Here is a 24,449-nt window from a genome sequence, read left to right on the forward strand (position 1 = left end):
ATATCGGCATTTATTTAACTTCTGGATCTAAATTACAATTTTACTAATTTTTTACTGTTTGAAATTGTAATACATAGCACAGAAGTGTGTCTAAAACTCGTGATGGCTGTTTAAGTTATAAGTAAATAATATTTTAAGCTAGTTCTTTACAAAGGATCTCACCTCCTAAATCATTCTTACAACGTTGAAGAAAGCTGTTGATACTCTGAGACTGTTTGGAGTATATTCTAAACATTTTGTTAATTCATCCATGGATTTATTTCAATAATAATAATTTGCATGATGAATCTTTATATCAGAAAAAACTTCAATGTGTATGAGAGTATGGCTGAACATTGGGTAAAAAAATACTATATATTCTGGATGTATATTGAATATGGAGTTACCAATTCATTATACATGCTCGGGTATGTACTTAACGACTACTAGTGTTTATATCAACAAATTGAATGGATCTTTCAAGATAATAATAACACTGTTCAAATTTTTAAATATCGTATTGTTTCAATGGCTTCTATTGAGAGAGGGTTTGAATTATTCTGAAAAAGAAGAATGCAAACTTCAATCCGCATAATAATCACGGAAGCGTTTTGTTTCTTCGACTGCCAGTTCCACAACATCTAAAGTTTTACTTTTGTGTAAAGAGATTAACCTAAGGTTTAATGAGCAGTAAGTTTAACAACACACAAACACAATACGGTATTTATTTGCTAATTCTTATTTCAAGTAAGGCCCTTCTTGTGTTTCTAGAATTTCAATGAAACACAAATTCAATACTCACAAAATTAAAGTAAAAGACGAATTCAATAATTCAGCAATCAATTCAATATTTATTCTCCTGTTTTGTTTCATTCAAATCATTTTCTAAACTCTTAAAACAATTCACACATTACGTCATGTGCTCATCGCATGATCTCAAAAATTTCCACTTGTTGTTGAATAACGCTACTGGATTCTGGATCCAGTATACTAGGGGTACCCTATTGTTCTGGCGCTATATTTTTGCTTTTATCTATTTCTTGACAGTTGAACAATTTGATGTGCTGTTATTTCTGATACGTGAAAGGCACGACTCTATATCATGTACACAGAAATTGTCTGAACAAATCAATGATCTGTTTTTTAAAATATTATACTAAAAACACATCCTTTTATGCAAATCAGGTGTGTATGTGTGTTTTTGTTAACAGAGATATGCAGACCAAAATAACAACTTTTACACGTTTGTACATTCATAAGCAACCTTCTCTGTTACTATGCAGGCATTAACTCACTAACTATTCCATACGTGTATACTGAAGTAAATTGTATGAGATCTGTACATGATTTCTACATGTACAGTGAGAGAACAGAGGTCAGGCAATACTGAATCTTGGTCAAAAAGTCATTGATCACTAGGTTTCGCCTTTATTTTTCTAAAGAAAACTGTAGTGTATGGATCAACAGTACAGTATTAGTATAGTACAAAAAACTGATGTTTATTGTCATGCAAGATGGCAACTATATTTTTAATGTTGAACATTGCACTTAGCCTGTGTTGTTTGCGTCTGTGTGCTTATATATGCTGAAGCGGACAACACGAAAATGAATCCTGACTGACGGACGTTTAGCCGAAAAACTTAGTTTGGCTGATATCTGGCTGTGAATTCTGTTTTCATGGTGATGAAGGACAGATGAGTAAATGAGTTCATAGATGGTGGTATAGTATTCATGAAGATACAGCACGTGGAAGCAACTCGTGATTCTACAATAGTTACCATAAGTAAATCAGAAGGTAGTCTACTAAACACGTTAAACATCTTCAATGATTTGTGATGGATATAGCATTATGCATAAGTGTTATTATTTGTGTCAAAAATATACAGACATCACACAAAGTTGTTCATAAATGTTGTGTTACGTACATTACTCAAATAATTACACAGGTAACAAAGATGTCAGATAAGAGAGAAATGAAGAAAAAGAATCTTAAAAGTACTACTTATATGAAGTGAAACTGTAATTACTGACCCGTAAAGCATTATGTGAAGACGCAATGTGAGAATATTCTATGTTTCAATACTGAAATATTTAACAGGTAATGAACTTTATCATTGAAGAGATAAATGGGTCCGGCATGGCCAGGTGGGTTGAGGCGTTCGACTCGTAATCTGAGGGTCTCGGGTTCGAATCCTCGTCGCACCAAACATGCCTGCCCTTCCAGCTATAGGGGCGTTATAATGTAATGGTTAATCCCACTATTCGTTGGTAATAGAGTAGCCCAAGAGTTGGGGTGGGTGGTGTTGATCAACTGCCTTCCCTCTTGTCTTACACTGATAATTTAGGTACGGCTAGCACAGATAGCCCTCTTGTAGCTTTGTGCGAAATTAAAAAACAAACAAACAAAAAGAAGAAATAAAGTGTGAACTCAGTACTTTTGAAGGACGGTACAGTTTTAATGCTGGTTTTATGGTAATGTCATGAAGAATATTTTCAGATGGATCAACCTGAAATACTAATGAATTGGTGAAACTGTCTAGAGTACTGAAACCAATTGAAGGTGGTTATGAGTACCAGTAGTAATTTTTGTGTCCTAATGTTATATTTGGTCGTGTTGTAATGCGTTCATTCGTGCAGATTAATATAGTGTATAGGCACTCAGTAGTTACTAGATACGTCTTAGAATTTCTACTTTGGTACAAGTCAAAGTTAGAACACACGTTAGTGTGAACTATAAGTTTACACTTGGGACAGAAACGTTGTGCTAACTTTTATCATAGTCACTAGAGGAATATATGAATGAGATAATGGAATCTCATGGTGAGAAGTAAGAGGAAGTGCTTGTACGGTACTGAACTTCTTACTGAATTCACTCCACATTTGACAATGTCTCTATACTCTCACAACCTTACAATAGTGGAAAGCTAACATGATGTAGTTAAAGCGAAGAACGGCTCAGATGTGGTCTAGCTTCCTCTAGCTAAGGAAACTGGTAAGGAGTCACTCCTCTTAATAATATGAAACGATGAACCAATAGAGTTGAAACAGCGTCATAGGATAATTGAGAGTGGAGGAATTTAACGAGAAGCATATGATTATATGTGTAAACTGGTTTTCATCAGTTAAGCTTGAAATTGTAGATAAGCATTCACAACTAGGAAGATCTGGAAGAGGTGGAAATGGTGATCCTGTCATCTTGTTGTGCAAAGTCGTTTAAGATAATATTACTCGGGTTCTTATCAAAACTGAGGGTGACTTTTTCTCTGCTGTGCACAGAATATATTCAATAAAATATAGTATAATCTAGTTGAAGTTTTTTTATATAGAAGTGATATGTTTGTTGTTGTTTTGTCTGGGGCTTCCCAACTGTATATTTCCACTTAACAACTGCATATATAAAAGTAGCTGCAATGAGTTAATTGTTTAAAAATGATGAAGCAGGAAGAACAGCAATATAGTGATCAAGCATGTTCTCCAGACAAAGAATGATGGACAGAGCAATCATTCGAGTATACACATATGTATGTGCCAATGTCGCTTTGCCCGGGCAGTAGTTAGTAGGTGTGATCAAGTTATCTCAGTATTCAAACTTACATTTGTAACTGTACTTCTAACCCGTTATAGTCCATGCCGCCCAGGTTTCTTCACTCCTCAATTTTAACATGCAAGATCAAATGTTTCACTCTTATCATTATCTTTTCTTTTACTCGATTTGAAGGAAGATTCACTCTCGTTCATTTTTCTGGTTAACTAACACATAGACTTCTCATAGAAGACTATATCTTGTTTAATGAAAAACGTATCAAGAACTCCCAGAGTGTTTCTCGACTGGATTTTCCGTGGATGAAATACTCCAGCTAGAATTGATAACCGCACCCCAGAATCTATGGAAAACAGTGGCTTTGCTATATAAACTTCCCGCACTCAAACAAGCTCAAGAAAGCTCAACTGTTTCAAGAACTTTTCACAATATCAGCCATTCCGTGGATTTCGCCACTAAAGACATAAAAATTACCTATCTGAATGTGTGAATTGTTTTTAATATTTCCACTAAATTTCTAAATTCAGTTTATAAACCATGACCTGAGTTAGAGGACCTAGAGTGTGTGCTGTTTCATGTACTTCCATACTGTATTTTTTGTAATTTGCTTTTCAGTGATAAAGGGTGGACCTTTAATACGTAATATTCATAGTGCATTAAAGAACTTAATTTGTATTTAGTTAATATTACTACTCATTGTTGAAGGGTTAGTTTTACTTGTACTGATTTTATTTCTGTGTTAATGGGCTTATTTTGTATTTTATTAATATTATTCATTCTTAAGAAGATGTTTGGATTATGCACATTGTTGTGCATATAAACTTCTAAGCTACTGTTTCATTATTGTAACTTTGATTCGTTCTTAGGAGGTTATTTTGGTCGCTTGTGTCATCTACAAAGCTTATTGTGTAGATGTTTTACAGGTGGACGGACAAAATAGGGTACTACTGGAATACGGAGGACCAGGTTTTTGATTTTTTAAGCATTTTTATTGGATTTTAAAATTTGATATTAGAGACTGCTGAGGACAGACTAAATGGTAATCTTTCTAGATTAACAAACAAAAGTTAAAAAGGAAACAATTTAATTATACAATATTTTATTACAATCCGTTATTTTATAACGCTTTACTGCCTTGCATTTATACGAAACTCAACTTTGTTTTCACCTCAACTCACGCACAGGTGTATCACACCAGGTGCACATGATTAGAAGATCGTTTTCAGCATTTTGAATGAGGCATGCCCTATTTAAACCTCAGACATTTAGTTTGGTGTGCTCCTGACTGTTGAACCAAGAGTAAGCACCATGGTGAGAGCAAAAGAGCTGTCTGAGGTCTTCAGAAAGAAAATTATAGTAACTTATGAATCTGGTAAGAGATTTAAAAAGATCCCAAAAGATTTTGAAAATCAGCCATTCCACTGTCCGGAAAATAATCAACAAGTGGAGGGCTTTCAAAATAACTCCCAACATGCCCAGGTCTGGTCGTCTAAGCAAATTCATCTCGAGAGCAGACCGCAAGATGCTAAAAGAGGTCTCCAAACAACCTAACATGTCATCACGGGACCTACAGCAGGCTCTGGCTACTGTTTATGTAAAAGTGCATGTCTCTACAATCAGAAAGAGACTGAATAAGTTTAACTTGCATGGGAGGTGTGCAAGGAGGAAACCTTTGCTCTATAAGAGAAAGATCAAGACCAGACTAAAGTTTGCCAGAGATAATGTAGACAAAGACAGATCTTCTGGAATAATGTTCTTTGGACAGATGAGTCCAAAACTAAATTATTTGGACATCAGAACAAAGGACATGTTGGGCGTAAACCAAATACAGCATTCCAGGAAAAAAACCTCATAACAACTGTGAAGCATGGAGGAAAAGTGTCATGGTTTGAGGCTGCTTTGCTGTAGCAGGACCTGGACAGCTCACAGTCATAAAATCCACCATGAATTCTACTGTGTATCAGAGGGTGCTTAAGGATCATGTGAGAACATATGTACGAAAATTAAAGCTGAAGCGGAACTGGACCCTGCAACACGACAATGACCCAAAACATACCAGTAAATCCACAAAGAACTGGCTGAAAACTAAGAAATGGAGAGTCCTGGAATGGCCGAGTCAAAGCCCATATCGTAATCCCATTGAGATGTTGTGGGGTGACTTGAAACGGGCTGTACATAAAAAAACCTCTCAAATATCTCACAGTTGACAGAATTTTGCATTGAGAAATGGGGCAAACTTTCTTCAGACCGATGTCAAAGACTGGTAGATGGCTATAAGAAGCGTCTCACTGCAATTATTTCAGCCAAAGGAGGAAACACTAGCTATTAGGAGGTAGGGTGTCCTAACTTTTTCCTCAGTTTGAATATGCATTATTGTAGAATTACATTTACAGAGGATCTTGAAAAGTCTTTTCTTCAGTTTTAATTGTTTAGTTATATTCCTATAATATCTCAGTATTGTTAAAATTGAGATTAAATGTCTATATATCCAAAAATGTTACAAAAATACACAGGTTTCATAGGGTGTCATAACTTTTTCACATGACTGTAACTCTATATAAACAAAAGTTTAAAAATAATTCTAAGTGAACAAGATTAAGAATGCCTCTAGATGAAGATATTAAAATTTTATGACTACTGTATGTAAACTAATATGTCATTGAATTACACACACGTATTATATGATAATATTGAAAATACATATATGAAATACACATTTTAAGGTGAATAACCGTTGAACAACACAAGTAGGGTTAAGTGCATTTTGTGATATTGTCAACATTTTTGTTGTGCCATCAATAGATGAAAAGAGGGAATTGCTATTGCTACTCATCTGACCACATCACGCTCTGATAGTAATTCATTTCTCACAATTATCACTATAAGCATTACTGAAACTGCATTTTACTACTTTTACCAGAGGTAAGTTTGTTTGTTTTCCCATACTGGTTGTTGGCTCTTGTATGACAGTGTTGAAAGAACTCAGTTAACTGGGATGCACTCTGAAGTCTGCTTAAACTAAAAATCCTAATTAACCGTATTTTCTCTCGGTTAATCACTATCAGTTTGCAGGCAGTGTTTCATGATGCCTGTATATTCCGTTTTAATTACAGTTAGTTTTAAAGTGATTGTCTTGATAACTGTAAGTTTTGGAAAGTAGGAGAGATTCTTTTCTCCTATGTATTATTTTGCAGACTAACTACATCTATATTTTTATTGGGCACAAACAATCAACTGTAAAAATATATGATGAATTCATTCTACATGCGCAAATAAATCCGTTATCCTACAAAAGTGTATGTAAAGGTATGTGTATGATGAACTATATTAGTCAAATAGGCTGCACTTTAATCAGTGATGTCGATAAAACCCACTTGTAGAGAAATATATATGCAAAAACGGCTCGTTTGGGTTGAGAAAATATTTTACGTAGAGGAGCGAACAACGTTACGACCTTCTTCGGTCATCGTCAGGTTCACAAAGAAAGAGGTAACTGACCGGAAGCTGACCACATGTTTGAAAGGGGTTGCGTAACTAAGTGTCGGAATGTAGAGGGCGGTGTTAGATGTTTGAATATATAATTTTTTTATTTTATTATATTAATGTAGGTATAAAGGCGTTCCTTTACATTGGTTTATTTTGGGTTTAAGTTGTTGTATAAGTAAGGCTTCTTTAATTTTGCGTTTGTTTATGTTTGTTTCTTTATTTAGTATTTGAGTGTTTTCTATGGTTATGTTGTGTTTATTTGACTTGCAGTGTTCGAAAACGTGTGAAGGTGACTTTTTATGTTCTTTGAATCTGGTTTCCATTTTCTACTTGTTTCTCAATACAGAAGTCGTGGCAGTTATCACATTGTATTTTATAAATAATGCTGGTGTGGTGTTTGTCAGTGTAGTTTTTACATAATATAGACCTCAGTTTTGTGCCTGGTTTTTGAATAAATTTGGTATTAACTGGAATGTCATATTTTGTTACTAGTTTTTGCCAAATGTTGGTTATTTGTCTGCTAATGTCAGGAATATATGGTATGCAGCAGTATATGGTGTCGTGATTTTTTGATTCGTGAGATATATTTACTTTTGTTGGTTGATTTTGCTTTCTGTCTTGGTGTGTGCGTATAATGTTTTCTACGGTTTGTGGAGGAAACTTATTGATGTTGATGAAGTATTGTTTTATTTTGTCTAATTCATCGTTACTTTTATCTGGTGAGTATAGTTTTATGGCTGTGTTTATTTGGTTTCTTAGTATGTTGAGTTTTTTTTTTGTTTCATGTGCTGAGTCCCAAGGAATGTATAGTCCAGTATGGGTGATTTTTCGGTGGATTTCTGTTTTGAATTGTGTGTCGGTTCTTGTAATTTTGAGGTTAACCTGACGATGACCGAAGAAGGTCGAAATGTTGTTCGCTCTTCTATGTAAAATATTTTCTCAACCCAAACGAGCCGTTTTTGCATATATATAAGGCTGCACTTTATTATAGTTATGTTTAATTATTTCATGCTAAAAATAACCTATGTATATATATATATATAACTGGCCAACAGACAAAATGCTTTAGTGCGTACAGAATGATTAGGGCGTGGATACGTGTGAAATGATTTGAGAATGTTTGAGTTCCATATACACTGATTAATATTTGTGAACACTGAAACCATACGATAGCCTAAAAGTTTCACATGATTTTTCTATAATTTCAGTGCCATTATTGGATGATTTTCATTATATTATGTTGAAAACATTTTAATCGATTATGCAGAAAATTACGAATTTCAGGGAAAACTACAACTGAGTTTGAGAGAACATCTCTTAGAACACATCATTTTACTTAAATATATTATTTTATTGTGTTCTTTTCAAGAAAAGGATTTTCATGTTTTAAAACGTAAAGAGCTTGTGTGTCTCTTTCATGTAGAATTGGTTGTACAGATAAAACAGTACTCCTAATTAAATAACCACATAAAATAAAGATTTAAAAATAAACGTTTATTTTCTGGTATTACAGAAAATCCCTTGGGACAAGTTTATTCCATTTGACATGATATTTCGGTGACATTGTATCATGCCCAGCAAATAATTAAACCTATCTAGGGATTGTTTTTAAAACTTATGAAGCTGCTAGTCTTCAAACATACGTCTGTGTATGTGAGTGTGTGCAGTATAAAAGAAGGGATACATATGAATTAATTGTGACAGTTGTAAAATATAGAAAATCAATATTTATGGTTGAATATGAGTTTAAGTAAGATTATGATGCATTACCAACACTCGACGTAAGCAGAAAGTCAGCTCAAGGCGAGAAAAAGCACAGTGTTATGCATTACGTTGGAAACTATAAACGAACTAATCCTTCAATCACAAATCTGTTAGTCATTGCTAGTAAAATAGGCAGATCAAGTTTTTGAAGCATTGGATATATGCAAGAAATTATGAGTGAAAATTACCCTGTAAGTACTCTTGGATAAAATTAAGTGTTATTTCGATGTGGTTAATTTTTGTAAACTTAAAACTAAATGTTGTGGATGTTGAACAAACTTTAAATGATTTTGAATAAATATTTTATATTACATTACACAAAACACTAAAATGAGAACCGATCATCACTAGTGAAATACTTCAAATCATATAAGAAGGGGCGTATCAAAAGTAGTTCGAAAAGTTACATTTTTTTTTTGCGAAAAATTACTTTTATCGTTAACCACAATAAAATATTTGTAAAATTAATACAGAAGAAAATGTAAAACAAGAATTTTAATTCGACATTGGGAAATAAAACGCGAATGTAACAGGAAGAAAGAGTCAAAAAATAAAAATAATATAATTTGAATAACAAAACTAATTACTTTAAACTGAAATTTCAAGTTAACAATAAAAATTATTCGAGAGAAAAATGACAGAAGTTTTAAGTTTTGAACAATTTAAAAGAAACTTATTCTGGGTAATTAAAACAACAGCTGCTACCTAAAAATAATAAGAATAATACACAAAACATTATAATTGACTTTGAAGGTACTTTGAGAAATTTCAATATAAAATCAAATGTAAATCTGAAAGTGCAACTGAGTCTTTTGCACAGTTTAAAAATTTTCTGAAATGAGTATAATATAGCATTGATGCAAATCGTTCACAAATAGCTGTATATTTATCTTTATACTAAGTTTTTAGTCATTTTCAAACTTCACAGATTTATGTAACTATTTTATTGTCTTTTTATTTGGCAATTTATTTCTACATAATCAACGCATAATTATTTACAAATTGCAATCTTTATATCAAATATATGGCATGACATGGCCAAGTTGGTTGAGGCGTGCGATTCGTAATCTGAGGATCGCGGGTTCACCTCCCTCTCGTACCAAACATTCTCGCCTTTTCAGCCATGGGGCGTTATGATGTAACGGTCAATCCCATTATTCGTTGGTAACAAAGTGACCCAAGAGTTGGCGGTGGGTGGTGATGGCTAGGTGCCTTCCCTCTAGCCTTACACTGCTAAATCAGGGACGGTACAACAGATAGCCCTCGTGTAGCTTTGCGCGAAATTCAAAAATAAACAAACAAATAAATATTGCAGTAAGTAGTATTTTTTATTTTTACTACATCAATTTCCGGTTTCATATGAACAAATTGTGCAATTATCGCTTCAACTTCACAAAATAAAACTTTTTATCACCTAGTATTTAGGCTAATTTCATAGTGTTCACATTTTCCTTATTAAATGCTAAAAATAGTTTTTCATTTTTCCTTTTCTTATTTTCATCTTTCGAAGCTCTACTGAAATAAGTGGTTGAGTCTAACAATGCAAAATGCATATTTTTTCTTTATGTTTTTTGGCCTTAACATTTTGGCCAGCAGTGTATATTCCTAGTATTAGCAAGTTAAATAATAACAAAAAAAAACCTACACAATGAATTATCTGTACTCTGTCTGCCACATCTGAGGCATCAAAACTCGGTTTCTAACACTGTAATTCCGGAGACATAAGGCTGTGCATTTGGGGAGAGGGCGACACAATACCTAAGTTTAAAAACTTTATTGTATATGTTTTGTTTTCTGAGTTGCTTCTTTCTCACCACAATGAATCTATGTTTGTGTAGGATTTGCAGAGAAGCACTAATATTAATAATCTGTTCTAAACCGTTCAGCAGATAATCTTTATTCTACACTTAAAAAAATCGAATTCCAATTCATTTTCTAGTTCATCACTTGCCATCGGATTATATCAGTTTTAGGAAATTCAGTCCCTCGTCTGTAACCCTGAAGAAGAGCAAATCGAAAAAGAAAAACATGACTATGCTTCTTGTAGGTTTGGACTGCATTTTATTTGTAGAATGCTTTTAATTGTCATTTTTGTCATATGGTACAGTGGAATTCCTGAAAACCGAAAACATCAGTGACAAGGAGTGAGTCAAATGGTAGATTAGACTACATATTTATTTTTGAAGTGTATGATTTCAAACAATGAAGAAAATGACGTTCAACCTTTTATTTGAAGTACATATGTATGCACATATATGTTACAACTAGAAACGACAAACTTCAACCTCTTGACTTCAAACCTAATATATTTAGTAATGTCAAAACACTGAAGATCTTCACTTATGGTCGGCATTTAAAATATGTTTTATTTATTAGTCAAATAACATGGCAGAACCGGTTTATCCAGATGTTATCAAAGTAAGAATAATGTCTTTAGTTACTAAGCACTGAAGAAAAACAGAGATAATAGTTATGAAACATCAAAACTATAAGCTATTTCGAGTTATCCATAATATTATTAAAACACACATTCAATCGAAAATAAAATTAACATGACCAAAACAGTTAACTTGAATCTAACGGGCACCCGACAACAATAAACGTAAACTTTTATTTTATCTAATTTGGTACTTACATTTCCGGAAGATTTAGTGATCTGTAGTCTAGACAGACCAGAACATAAAATAGCTTGGCATACTTGAATCAGGGTCATAAAATAAAAATTTGAAAAAAATAGTGATTTTTTTTCTTTGGGGGGATAGGACATCACTTTGAAATTCGAAAATTGACATGAAACTATAAAAACAACATTATAGTCTCTCGGCTAGTGTCGTCTTACTTTGTGTTTCTTAACACTGTTGCAAAGGTAGCGTTGGAAACTTCCAAGAAATGGCTGCCATGAAATTAACTTCGAAGACCAGAGTAAAGCTTACACACATCAGAGTGTGTTACGTTTTATTATACCAAACATTTGAGAATCCCAAATAATAACAAAAAACACTAGTAGCCTTACTAATATACCTCTTACTGTCATATTTCAGAATTATTCTTACTAAAGTGATCACATATATTTTGTTTCATAAAACGAGAAGGTAAAGTGTTTTTATATTATACTTGAATGAAAACACAGTGAAAGCATCAGGAGAAGAATATATTCAATTCTTTTCCTAGAATTACATTCACTTTTTAATGTTATGAAACATTATTTGAAATATGAAAACCAACCATGGAACTATATATATTATGCAATCATAATATCTAGTGTCACTTTCTGGTATTATTTATGAAAGGATTGGAAAAGAAAGAAATGTTTTGACAAGAAGAACAGGACTTAGACGGTGAGCATTTGGTCCTGTTTGAAATCTTTGTTTGTCCCCAGTTTTGTCCTGACATAGATGTATATTAGTAGGGTGTGTTTGTGTTTGTTTGTGTTTCTTATGGCAAAGCCACATCGGGCTATCTGCTGAGTCTACCAAGGGGAATCGAACCTCTGATTTTAGCTTTATAAATCCGTAGATTTACTGCTGTACCAGCGGGTGACATATTAGTAGGTAAAACATGATTAGAGGAAAATAACTGTACTAAGAAAGAGTGTATAAATGTGACGCATGCTCATATAATACATGTTCTTTGTCGAAAACGAACCATTAACGAACATGCGTTTTTACTTTTTCATCCGCTGATTGTTTTATCTGTGCGTAAAGAAGGAAGGTTCAATCATTCTCCTGCAGATGGCGTAAAAGCCTTTGTGAAAATCTGTGTGGCAGAGCGATATAAGAAACCTATGCTCAACTTAAATTGTTGTTCAACATTAAAATATAATTAAAAATACAGATTCATAAAAGAACGTGAACACTTCAAATCAGATTTTTCTGGTTGAGTGTACAACGAATTCTAAAATATATATATTTAACAACATTTATTTTTACCTGATAATCTGATTAAGTAAGTGACATTACTGAGTTAAATAGCTGAATAAAACTCTTCAATTATGATCTTAACATGTCAAACGATTGACTGAGCCATGCTTTATTGTTAGCGATTACTACGTTTAATGAGAGCTACATTAAGAGTATGCTATGTTATCAAAATTAATAGTATTTTCATAATCTATGTTTTAATATTTTAATTCAGACATTTGAGTTTCGCATTATTTGCTGCAAGGAGTTTCGCACTACATTGATTTACGTGTACTGCCCAAAAGTATGTAGATATGTATGTGTGTATGTAGATAGACGAGACATGATGAGCCCTTTGGCGTCTCATATTTTCCTAGAAAGTTTGGAAAGTGCATAGCAATAATAATATAAAACAATAGATTTAGTCAGACAGTTTGTTTCTTTGGTACAGTGTTATACTGTTGATCGGATTCTCGATTAGCAGGTTGGTTAGCCAGTTCTGGTTTTGTACCATAGGTACAAGAGTAAATTTAACGAGTGACAATTTAGTTTTATTTGTGATTTAAGCCTATCGATCAGTGAGGTTGTAGAACTTGTAATAGAAGTAAAAGGATTTCATTTTTACTTCAGTGATATGAGTTTCTTCTCTAAACTTGTTATCAAAATTTTATGAATAAAGAGCCTGTTTTCAACTTTATGTTTTTGGGGAGGAACACCTACGTGAGAGGTGGTCGGGGAACTTCCCCCACCAGTTCAGTATATGTGTAGGGGTATTGTTTGTTTGTTTTTGAATTTCGCACAAAGCTACAGAAGAGCTATCTGCGCTAGCCGTCCCTAATTTTGCAGTATAAGACTAGAGGGAACACAGCTAGTCATCACCACCCACCGCCAACTCTTGGGCTTTTCTTTTACCAACGAATAGTGAGATTGACCATGACATAAGTTCCCACGGCTGAGAGGGCGAGTATGTTCGGTGTAAAGAGGATTCGAACCCGTGACCATCCTTAACCACCTGGCCATGCTGGGTCTGTGAAGGTGTAAGTTTAGGCATTTTCAACTTACAGATAAAACTAAAATCACTAACTTATCAAATTTTCTCTTGTATCTACAGCAAAATACTCAAAACTGACACACTTACACGATAAGTCAGTAACTGATCGAAAATGCTTCAGTACACTAACTAACTCAAGCTCTGTTTATATGTATATGTGGGGGGGATATATTTTATAATCCCACGTTTCAGCTTCTACCATGGGATCTTTTTAAAAAATGCAGCGTATTTTGTTTAATTTTAATAAAAATTTATGGTTATAATATATATATACAGGGTGTTCCAAAAATGTATACACACTTTGATTGATTGTAACTCACTTAAACTTTCTTTTTTACAGGTGCAGCTGATTTGAAGTAATGGCAGAAGAAATACTAAGCTTTAAGAAAAGGAAACTTATTTTAAAGTGCCACTGGAAGTGTGAGAAACGTAGTTGAAGTGCAAAGACTGTTTAGAAGGGAGTTTCAAAGAGATCCATCAACGTGACTCACAATTACTCCCATCAGAGATAAGTTTGAAACAAATGAAGCTGTTCAAGACGTCCATAAAGGGAGTTCTGGAAGACCGCAATCATCCACCAGTCCCACACGAAATCAGAGCCGTTGGAGGGTCTCCACCGATCTCCAAGAAAATCTGTTCGGCAAACAGCTCGTGAGACAGGAATCTCAAAATCGAGCGTCCTTCGCATGTTGAAGCGTGTCCATTGTAAAAGTTTTATTCCTGCATTAGTCCATGCCTTCAGTGAAGCTGATCCTGACAAAATAGTTGAATTTTGTGAGTGGTGCCTGACAAAAGCTGTAGAGGATGCACAATTTCCATACAAGATTGTCTGTAGCGATGAGGCCACATTTCAGTTAAATGGCTCAGTTAATCGCCACAATTGCACCCAGTGGGCACCTCAGAACCTGCATGTTACGATTGAACACTACGTAAACTAGTCAGGGGTTACAGTGTGGTGTGGATTATCAACGTTGGGCGTAATTAGGCCATTCTTTTTCGAAAACACAGTCACTGGTCTCGTTTATCTGAACTTGTTGCAAGAATCTGTCGTGTCACGCATTCGAGAGCAATTTGGAGGTGAGGAGTTTTATTTCCAGCAAGATGGAGCACATCTCCACAACCATCGTAATGTGAGGGCCTATCTTGACGAAAATGTGCTGAACAGATGGATTGGGCGAAAAGGTAGCACTGAATGTCCCCCACATTTACCAGACCTCACACCTCTGGACTTTTATAAAACCTAAATATATCTTAATAAACATTGTATTTATAACCATTCAAAGTGTGTATACATATTTTTGAGACATCCTGTATATACGTATTAGAGAAAATTAATACTAATAAAGTTAAGTGGGCAATTTGTTGTTTTGAATTAAGCACAAAGCTACATAATGGGCTATCTGTGCTATGCCCACCGAGGGTATCGAAACCTGGTTTTTAGCGTTGTAAGTCCGCAGAGATACCGCTGAGCCACTTGGGGGCTAATTGGGCAAAATTAAAAAGAAAAGACTGCGTTTAAAACAGCAAATCCAAACCTCTGATTAATTATATTAGTTCGTTATAACCTAAAACAAGCCGAAAATAATAATTTAAAAAATAATAAACATAAAACGCTGCACTACGTGAAAATATCCCAGGGTACAAGCTATAACGTGGGATATAAAATGCACTACTGCTGCCAAACTCCTTAAGAAAATTCGAGACTCCACATGCTCAGCACGTCTCTTCAAATTTACACTGTCAGGAAATCCTTAGGTGTGACCAGATCACAACGTGATTCTCTCCAGCAAACCGCTACATTAAAATATTAAAACTTAATCCACAACAGCTTGCTATTTTCATTGAAAAATAAAGTCACAGTTTTTCGGTATTGATCCCAATATACAGAAAGCTAAAATTCCGAGCACGTAATACCTCATTGTTTTCTTTAAGACACCCAAAATATGTTGTACGAGAACGAAAATCTTCCGGATGAATATCTAGCGAATCACAATAGCCGCTGTCACACGCACAAGAAGGCCCAACGTACTGTCTCGTGTCATGTTCAGCAACTACTGTAAACGCCCTGGTTAATGTTGTTGTCACACGTTCGTCATTTGCGGTATACGCCTTGGGAAGGTTTGTTTGTACGTGCATTTTGACTGAAAGCAGTATGGCATGAAACACTCTTTTCTAACGATGTTTTAATTAAGAAAGTTGCTTCAATTGGATTGTCTTTGTTTTATGGTAAACGCTAGGTGAGGTTAAGCTAAAAAATACATATTTAGATACGTTTTTAAAATATTGTTTTTTGTACCATGAATGTATAATTTTTTTAAAAGAAACATAAGGGTTAGGAAACTCACTATGTATGTTTAACATTTAATAAACATCTGTTAATTGATGTTTGATTTCTACTGAACTTTTTGAAAGGAATGACAAATATTGAATCTCACCAAAATCTGAAATACGTTTGTTTAGCGAAACGATTAACCAGTTCAATATGACAAAACGTTACCTGTTCAGCGTAACGATTTACTAGTCGTCAAGACATTATTTGAAGGATAGTTATCGAGTTGAACAGAAAATTATATAATGTCTTGGTGAAAACATAAAATATTGCAAAGCTTGTCCAGCACACAAAATATCCTACTTCGGTTTTGCAAAAGTCGTTTCAAAGATTTGAAATCGTAAGATTCTTCTAAATCACAAAACTAGAAAAAAGTTAAATAAATCAAGCACTACTTAATAGTGTTACAAATAGAAATAAGAGTTTATATATATCTGGAAATTTTTGCATTTATCTACTAAAAATAAGTAAATAAACTTATTAGTAAAATTATAATATCATAATGTTCTCATGTATTTTTACCAAGCATATAAACGTCGTGTGTTGTTCAGCATACATGACTAAACTTATGTCACAGTGAGACTGGCAACAGTTTCAATCATTTACTGGGTGATTATTAGTTTTCAGTAAGAAGAGAGTAAAATGGTATTTCAATTATTCTCTACGTTGCAAAGAAAAACTCTCGTCGGCAGTCGCGTGTTTAACAGACAGCGTAGTATAAATGTTGATGCACACCTATCCTATTATAAACCTGTTTTGGACCATTAAAGAAGAATGTCGTTAACATTGTAGTCAGTGACACTAACACAACAATTAATAACTCGTGCTTTGTTTACACCATAAGATATAATAGTTTTAATTACGTTTATTGAATAAGGAAAATTAAAGTGTTGAACTTTTGTTCGTTTATTATTTTGACTATTTTATTCGACTAAAACATGCATTCTAAAATAAACATTTCACTAAGCTGGTATCTGAAAAGCAATCCGATTAGTACTTTGTTACTATTTAAAATTCGGAGGTCTAATTTTAATTATGTTACACTAACAACATGTCTATTATATATATTTGACTTTTATTTTCCTAAAATGTAACTTCTAATCGATATACCCGTATCAAAAAGCAGATATTTTTTTCAAATAATATAGTAAGTTACATTGAAAATATTAAATACGTTCACTTGGGAAGGGTACTTTAGTTAACAGATAAAACGTCAAAATAACTAATAATTAAACTGAGAACTCGCTAGTTTTGCTATGTAGAAAAAAAAACGTATTGTTATTCACAAAAACTGTCTAATGTGAAATACACAAAGTGAAACGTGTAATTTTACTGAGTGCAGTAAGTCGATCAATAGAGCTGTTGAGACACAGAGAGAAAAGAAAATCGATATGCATGTGCTTCACATTTTAATCAGTACGATGTTATTACACACTATCCATATACTGAGTGCAAAGCTGTGCAATGGGTTGTTTGTACTATACCCTTCACAAGGGTCAAACCCCGAATTTTAACGTTATAAGACCTCAAGCTTAAACTTGAGACAATAGCTAAGGAGTGGCACCGAATTAGATACATAATACAAACTAAAACCTCACAAGCATTTTAATTTACGTTTTCATTTTGTCCTTATAATGAAATTATTAATAAAATTCCAGAATAATTCGCATATGCATTTATCTGTTTTATTCTAACATTCACACAATAGTATGGCAATTTCTTTGAAATTTCTTAAATAAAGTTTTCATTATTTGTTACATAAAACCTGAAACTTACAGACAAAAGTTTTAATTTAAATAAACTAAAACAGAGATTGAGTATGTTACAGTAAAAAAGTTTTGTAGCCCTAACCCATGTCGTTGTCATTGGTTATGCTATATCTGACGATCATGCTTCTGAACAGCAGCTCTACAGAAGTTTCCATCGCAAAAGGCTCTGTCGTAGAGAAATCAAGTCTGCAAAACATAACTCCTTCCTAGCTGTTTTTCGTAATAGATCTAGTGTAGGAAGACGACGGTTCCTCAGCGTCCTGTTTGACAGTCCGATCGCTCAAAAATACCCGTTTTATTCTCCTTTTTATTGAAGTTATAGAACCGTTACGTAGTGGAAGCAACTTATGCACAAGTGACTTGTGTCGCTTTTCTCGACAGAGATACATCTTGATTATGTTTCACACTGATGTTTTAGGCACGTGTATGACTTTTGCCACTGATATCTGTCTTCTTTGTTTCTCATATGTTACATGATGTTGCACTTTGACTATCACAGCTTGAATACGACTTGCTGTAAGTCTCTTTCTGGATGGTCCCTTCATCTCAAATTGATTCATTTTACTTTGATCTCCGCTATCATTAATTACAAGGGATATCTCTGTATTGGACATTATACATCTTTTTTCTACCTGAATATACCTTTATGATCTAAGCCTATGAATATACTGTGTCGAAAGGGGTTATTACATACCTTTTCCAAAAGATCAATTTTTAGTATCATCACACTTCCTACGTAACAACGAACAATGTCAACATCTAGTTTGATACATTCAACGGAGACTTCATATGGATAAAACGGTTATTACGTGACTTGCTGATTAGCAAATCCAAAGTCGTTTTAATATAATCTACTCAACTCTTTCTATAAACACTTGTTATTAGTACTATAACCTCATCTAGTTGTTATCAGTTATAAATTAAATAACCTAGGTTGATGAAACACTTCCAGTTAGTCCTTCAGCTTCTTTGAGGAGATGTGTTAAGTGTTAATGCAAGTATACTAAACAATGTGACCCAATGTATATATTTATAAGTAATCATAGAGATTCTGCTAGGAGTTGTGTGAATATAAAACAATCAATCTAATGCCCTAATGAAAACATTTTAAAGCATCTTTCCAGTTTTTTAGAGTACTAAGTTACAAGTATTTCTAATAGTGAACATACATTCTGATAAATATTTTTATTTTCTCTTTCATTTTGAAATTAGGGCTTTTTAGAGTTCCGAGGTTTAAGAAAATCAGTATTATTTTACGACACAATGACGTCAATGAAATGGAGGCGTGGTTAGTAACAGCCTGAACGTTCCCACGGGGACAAGAAATTAAAAGGAAGCAATGCAGATACAAATATCACACCAGAATTTACAAAAAAAAGTTCAATATCTGGTGACCATGTACGTGTGCTGTTTACACCGGAATAAACTATAGTGTTTTTATCCTACTCTGACACACATGTGTTGCTGAATTAAAATAACAAAACTGCATTTCATGATTAATATGTTATATTTTGAACCAGGCAAGTCATTGTTTTTCTATGTTTATTCAATTATTTCTTTTATATATCTGTAATGTGGTAGTTATAATTATTAAAAACAATTTAGAGCATCAAAATACACCCTATTCGAACTTGTGTACAAAAAGTATAACTGTTTTCACAACCAGCTGAATTTTTCGATGTCATTATGATCCAGCCTACCTGACTACTTCCGGTGTTAAACGAAAGAAACCCAGAATAGTGAGTGTACTTGGTTTGTTTTCAATTTTACACAACGTTGCACAAAGGCTATCTCAGCTATCCGTCTCCAGTTTAGCAGTGAAAGTTTGTTTGTTTAGTATGAAGTATTAATCTCCACTATGGGCTATTTGTGCTCTGTCCTCGACGGGTATCGAAACGCGATTTCTAGCGTTGGCACTCCGCAGACATACCGCTGTGCCACTGGGAAGCAGCAGTAAATGACCAGAGAGAAGGAAGCTCACCGCCAATTTTGAGATACTTTTTTCACCAACGAATCGTGGAATTGATCTTTCTATAATAACGTCTTCTTGACTAAAAGGACAAGGATGTTTGGTAGGAATGGGATTTGAAACCACGACCTTCGGATTGCGAGTCAAGCGCCCTAACCACTTGACCATACCTAGCCTAATAGTGTGCTTATGGCAAATAAAACGGTAGAACTAAGTTGAAATTTATAAGGATCTCATTAACAGAAGTGTCAAAATCATCTGCATTCTAGCGTGATTTTATTACTTATATTGCTTTGTTAGATTTTAGTGTTAAACATAAACGTAAATCTTAACTAGTTATCTTGGTTGATATTGGATTTTTTTTGTTACTTAATAAACTCTATTTTTATATGCAAGAAAAAAGACAAGGTGTTGAGCTCTTTGGATGGTGGGGCATATATAACCTATGTTTCAAGATTGTGTGTTGGAATCTACCAGGCCTAATGAGCACTGATACAATTTATGTGTTGTAATACAGCCAGTTTGATAAGCTGTGTTACTACATGCGTGTTTAATTCAACCTGTCTGATAATTCTTGTATTATTTGTATGGTGTAACCTAACTTGTTTAATAAAGTCTTATACTATTTGATTGTATGTTGTAACACAACCTGTTTAATACATTCTATTACTATTTTTATATTAAAACCTAGTAGGTCTGATAATTTCTGGTATTATTTGATAAGTTCTGGTACTCTTTGTATGTTGTAATCAAATGGTTTGATAAGTTGTGGTACTATTTGTTTGTTGTAATCAAATTGTTTGATAAGTTGCGGTACTCTTTGTACGTTATAATCTAATGGTATGATAAGTTGTGGTACTTTTTGTATGTTATAATCCATTGGTATGATAAGTTCTGGTACTATATTTATATAACAACACTATCAGGCAGATTCCTTAGAGTATTGTTTGTATTATGTAGTTCAGCAGGTTTGCTGACTTTTGATACTTAACGAAAAGTCTCTTTGGCAACCGTGTGTAGTAAACAGGGTATAGTTCAAATACCATTATGCGGCTTCTACGTGGAAATCTATGCTGGACCACAACAAAATGATGTTATGTGACTTAATATTCAAATAAATTAACTACTTGCTATCGTTTGTGTGTGTCTATATATATACATGCATATATACACACAAACATATATACACGCGCGCGCGCAGACACACACATAGATAGAGGGATTGCCAGTCTCTTCGAAAATTCTTATAGAAAATAAAATGATTTATTGACTCATGTAGAAGACTTGACATTTACAATAAATTAAAGACAAACATAAAATCAAACACAAATATCATAAAGCAAAATAAGCTGTAACTACTTGATTAAGAGAATAAATATCAACAAGATAACTGATAACATGATGAATTTTAATACTGAAGAAAATGAATACAAGTTACGTGAACAACAATGTGGTTCAAGTGTTAAAATATAGTCCCATGGCTCTGTGGTTATCGTCCCGTTGTTGAAAATAATGTCTTCTTCTGCAGTTTGAGGTCTCAGGTACGTTATGGGAGCGACGATCGAATAGAGTACTAAGAACTGTCTGTGGATGCTACTCATGGTTAGTGCAACTAATCCTAAGGTAGTTTTTTTGCAAATATCCGGAACCAAGAGCATGGTATTTGAAACCATAGACAAGTAAATGTTAATAAAATGTTTAACCTAGAAACGGTACTAAGAACTTCAACTTAAGAAATGTTCAAGATGGCTACACTTGTATGAAAATAAGTAACTCGCACTTTATCAGAAGTAACACATAATCACAACCAAGGCAGATATTTATTACATGGAGACCAACTGTGTAGTTATTGTATCAATTGTGTTACAATTTCGAAAAATACGGTTTTTTTATTTGGCAGAAAATGAAAGTGGTAACAAAATAATAATTGTTTTTTCCTGTCAGAAGAATGTACAAGAAGGCATTCCGATCAAAGGTATGGATTCTAAATAAGACAACCTAATGTACACTTACAGTGGACTAATAACAATAATAAAGAAAATCCTGAACTTCAAATAAGATAAGGAGTGAAAAATTACACTACACAAAATTATTACTATCATGTTGTTGTTTTTCAAAATTAAAATATAAGCATTAAAATGGCATACTTATAATAAATGAAAATTCTTTTTGTGGAACACACGCCTCCCGCTAGTACAGCGGTAAGTCTACGGATTTACAACGCTGCAATCAGGGGCTCGATTCCCCTCCGTGGGCTCCGCAGAGAACACGATGTGGCTTTGCAGTAAAAAACACACACACACATAAAAGACACGATAAATATTATGCTTTCTTTTAAAATTAAAATATAAACATTAAAATAGCATCCTAATAATAAATAAAAATTCCTGTCTCTTAACACAAATAGAAAAGACACGATATAATTATTAGAATTAAAGGAAAGCATTGTTCGTTAATTCATTTAAAAGTATTTAAATTCAATGAGCATATATTAATATACATTGCTATACAAGAGTGGTAAAGTATGCATACGTTAATACAATTAAAAAAGCGTTACGATGTGTATAGTTGATATATCTATATAAAAACAAAACAAATACTTCTTCACACATACCATAATGCAATAATATTAATACCAGGTAGAAAATGGAGAAAAAATTATCCCGTTGTGTTTTCAATCCCATGGTCCTTTTATTATTTTATTTTGTGATATGAATAAGTCGTCGTGTTTTTTTGCTCGAATAGTTTCTAGTTTTTTCATTACCTTTAGCAAGTGTTAAAAATACAGCAAAGAGAGTTACGTTTATACACTTCTAAATTTATTAGGTTCTGAAGTTAAAGAATACATGATTAAGATTAAATCACGTAAAACACGTTTGCTTAAGCTCTCGCGATTAGTGGCAACAAACAGTTATAGGTAAAATTATGCAAAGTAAGATTGACAGATAGACAAAGAGACACACCTATAAATAGCTCCAACAAGACAGTAGGCTTCCTCCCCAATCCTCTCTTGGAAAACTGCACTTCTTTGTGAATGAACAGGCACAGTGTGTTCGATTGAGTAGATGCTGGCAGCATCAAAGTCAGACGGAACACGTTCTGACTACACATAACTCCAGGGCGCTTACCTTTTTTTTTTTTTTTTTTTCCTTTTTGGCGAATCATAGTAACCTAGCCAAAGTGAAAGAGCAAAGGGCAGACACTCACTTTTCGAAAGAATAGTTCGTTTCTTCGGAATGCAAAACTGAGCTTTTTGACATAAAAAAAAAACTCGAATCGTGTGTGGTTCTCCACTTCCTTCTAACTGCTGTTTGATGTCTTCCAAAAGTTACACTTATAAAGATAAAACACTTAATAAACTTGTGTTTCCAACATTTGTCAGCAGCAATACTACAATTATTACATTAGTTATAAATAATTTGACATGACAATATTGTACAATCGTGCACTTTCTGTAACTAATTATAATTTCATACAAAGTTATTATATTACAAGCTTACCGTAAATATCTCATATGGTGTTATTATATTAACCACAATTTTTTAACTTTTATTTTATAGCAATACTACACAAAAAATTATCTGCTTTCAGATTTTCAGATTTTGTGGATTAAAAGTTTATAAATTTATTGTTGATAAACTGGGAAACCTTCATTTAACTGAAAATAATATCATACGAGTTTGTTAATTTTTCATCTTCTCTAACTATAACTAACTTATCAGGGGGCTAACTACATTATCCACTTCCTTTAGCTAAAAATAATTCCATATGGGGGTATTACATTGTATACTTTTATTATTAAAGGCCAATCAACGTGAACCATTATCTTAGCCATCTTCTATGGCTGAAGCTCACCCTTTACTGTGTCATTACATTATCCACATCCTGTTGTTAAAGATGATATAATAGATACAACTTGGGTCCGTTGCTCAGCTTTTATTGATGTCACAACACTCAGCTGTCTGTTCCAGTATTCCAATATTAAGTACAGTAAGTTACTTAGTAAGCCCTCATTTAACCCTTTCTAACAGGATAGTAAAGTTTCCTATTTAGACTAACGCAGTGTCATTCCATTGTATTGGTATCTGTCTATTTCATTGGTTTTACACAGATTAAATAGGCAGGAGTATTATTAAGTTTTCCTTTTCTTCCTCCAAAAGTGAAATTTCGATGAAAAGAAGAAAGAATCCATAAATAATGTATTGACTTAATATTTTCTTTGATCTACTCTTCCCTTTGCAGTGGGGCTTGGCATGTCCTGGTGGATTAAAGCGTTCGACTTATAATCTGAGGGTCGCGGGTTTGAATTTCCATCCCACCAAATATACTCGACCTTTCAGCCATAGAGGCGTTATAATATGACGATCAATCTGACTATTCCTTGGTAAAAGAGTAGCCCAAGAGTCAACGATGGGTGATGATGACTAGCCACCTTCCCTGTAGTTTTACACTGATAAATCAGTCTGAGCAAAAGAACAACTTGTGGTGATATCTTGAAACCTAATTTCTTTTAGTCGCTTTCATGATTACCATACCAATAGGTAATTTAATATTTGAAATTCTTCGAAAATAAGTTGAAATATTTGGTACAGTTTACTTGCTAACGATTTGTATCCTTTTTAGAATTATAATGGTGTGTGGTAAGATAACAGAGATACGAAT

The 24,449-nt window shown here is 33.6% G+C and overlaps 1 long non-coding RNA gene across 13 annotated transcripts in view; it reads right to left on the minus strand.

The window, feature by feature from the left end:
- The window catches only part of LOC143225788 (uncharacterized), a 95,430-nt gene that overhangs the window by 22,463 nt on the left and 48,518 nt on the right, over positions 1–24,449 (minus strand). For 10 of the 13 annotated variants that reach the window (XR_013014075.1, XR_013014079.1, XR_013014074.1 and 7 more), the window contains one exon: positions 22,585–23,120. The exons of 1 other annotated variant lie outside the window; for it this stretch is intronic. This is a non-coding gene — a long non-coding RNA (uncharacterized LOC143225788). Of the gene's footprint in view, positions 1–19,945; positions 22,065–22,584; positions 23,121–24,449 lie in introns of those variants that run through there. 2 more of the 13 variants (XR_013014083.1, XR_013014085.1) reach the window with 2 other exon arrangements.

The sequence above is a fragment of the Tachypleus tridentatus genome, chromosome 9 (assembly GCF_004210375.1).
Source record: "Tachypleus tridentatus isolate NWPU-2018 chromosome 9, ASM421037v1, whole genome shotgun sequence".
Classification (NCBI taxonomy): domain Eukaryota; kingdom Metazoa; phylum Arthropoda; class Merostomata; order Xiphosura; family Limulidae; genus Tachypleus; species Tachypleus tridentatus.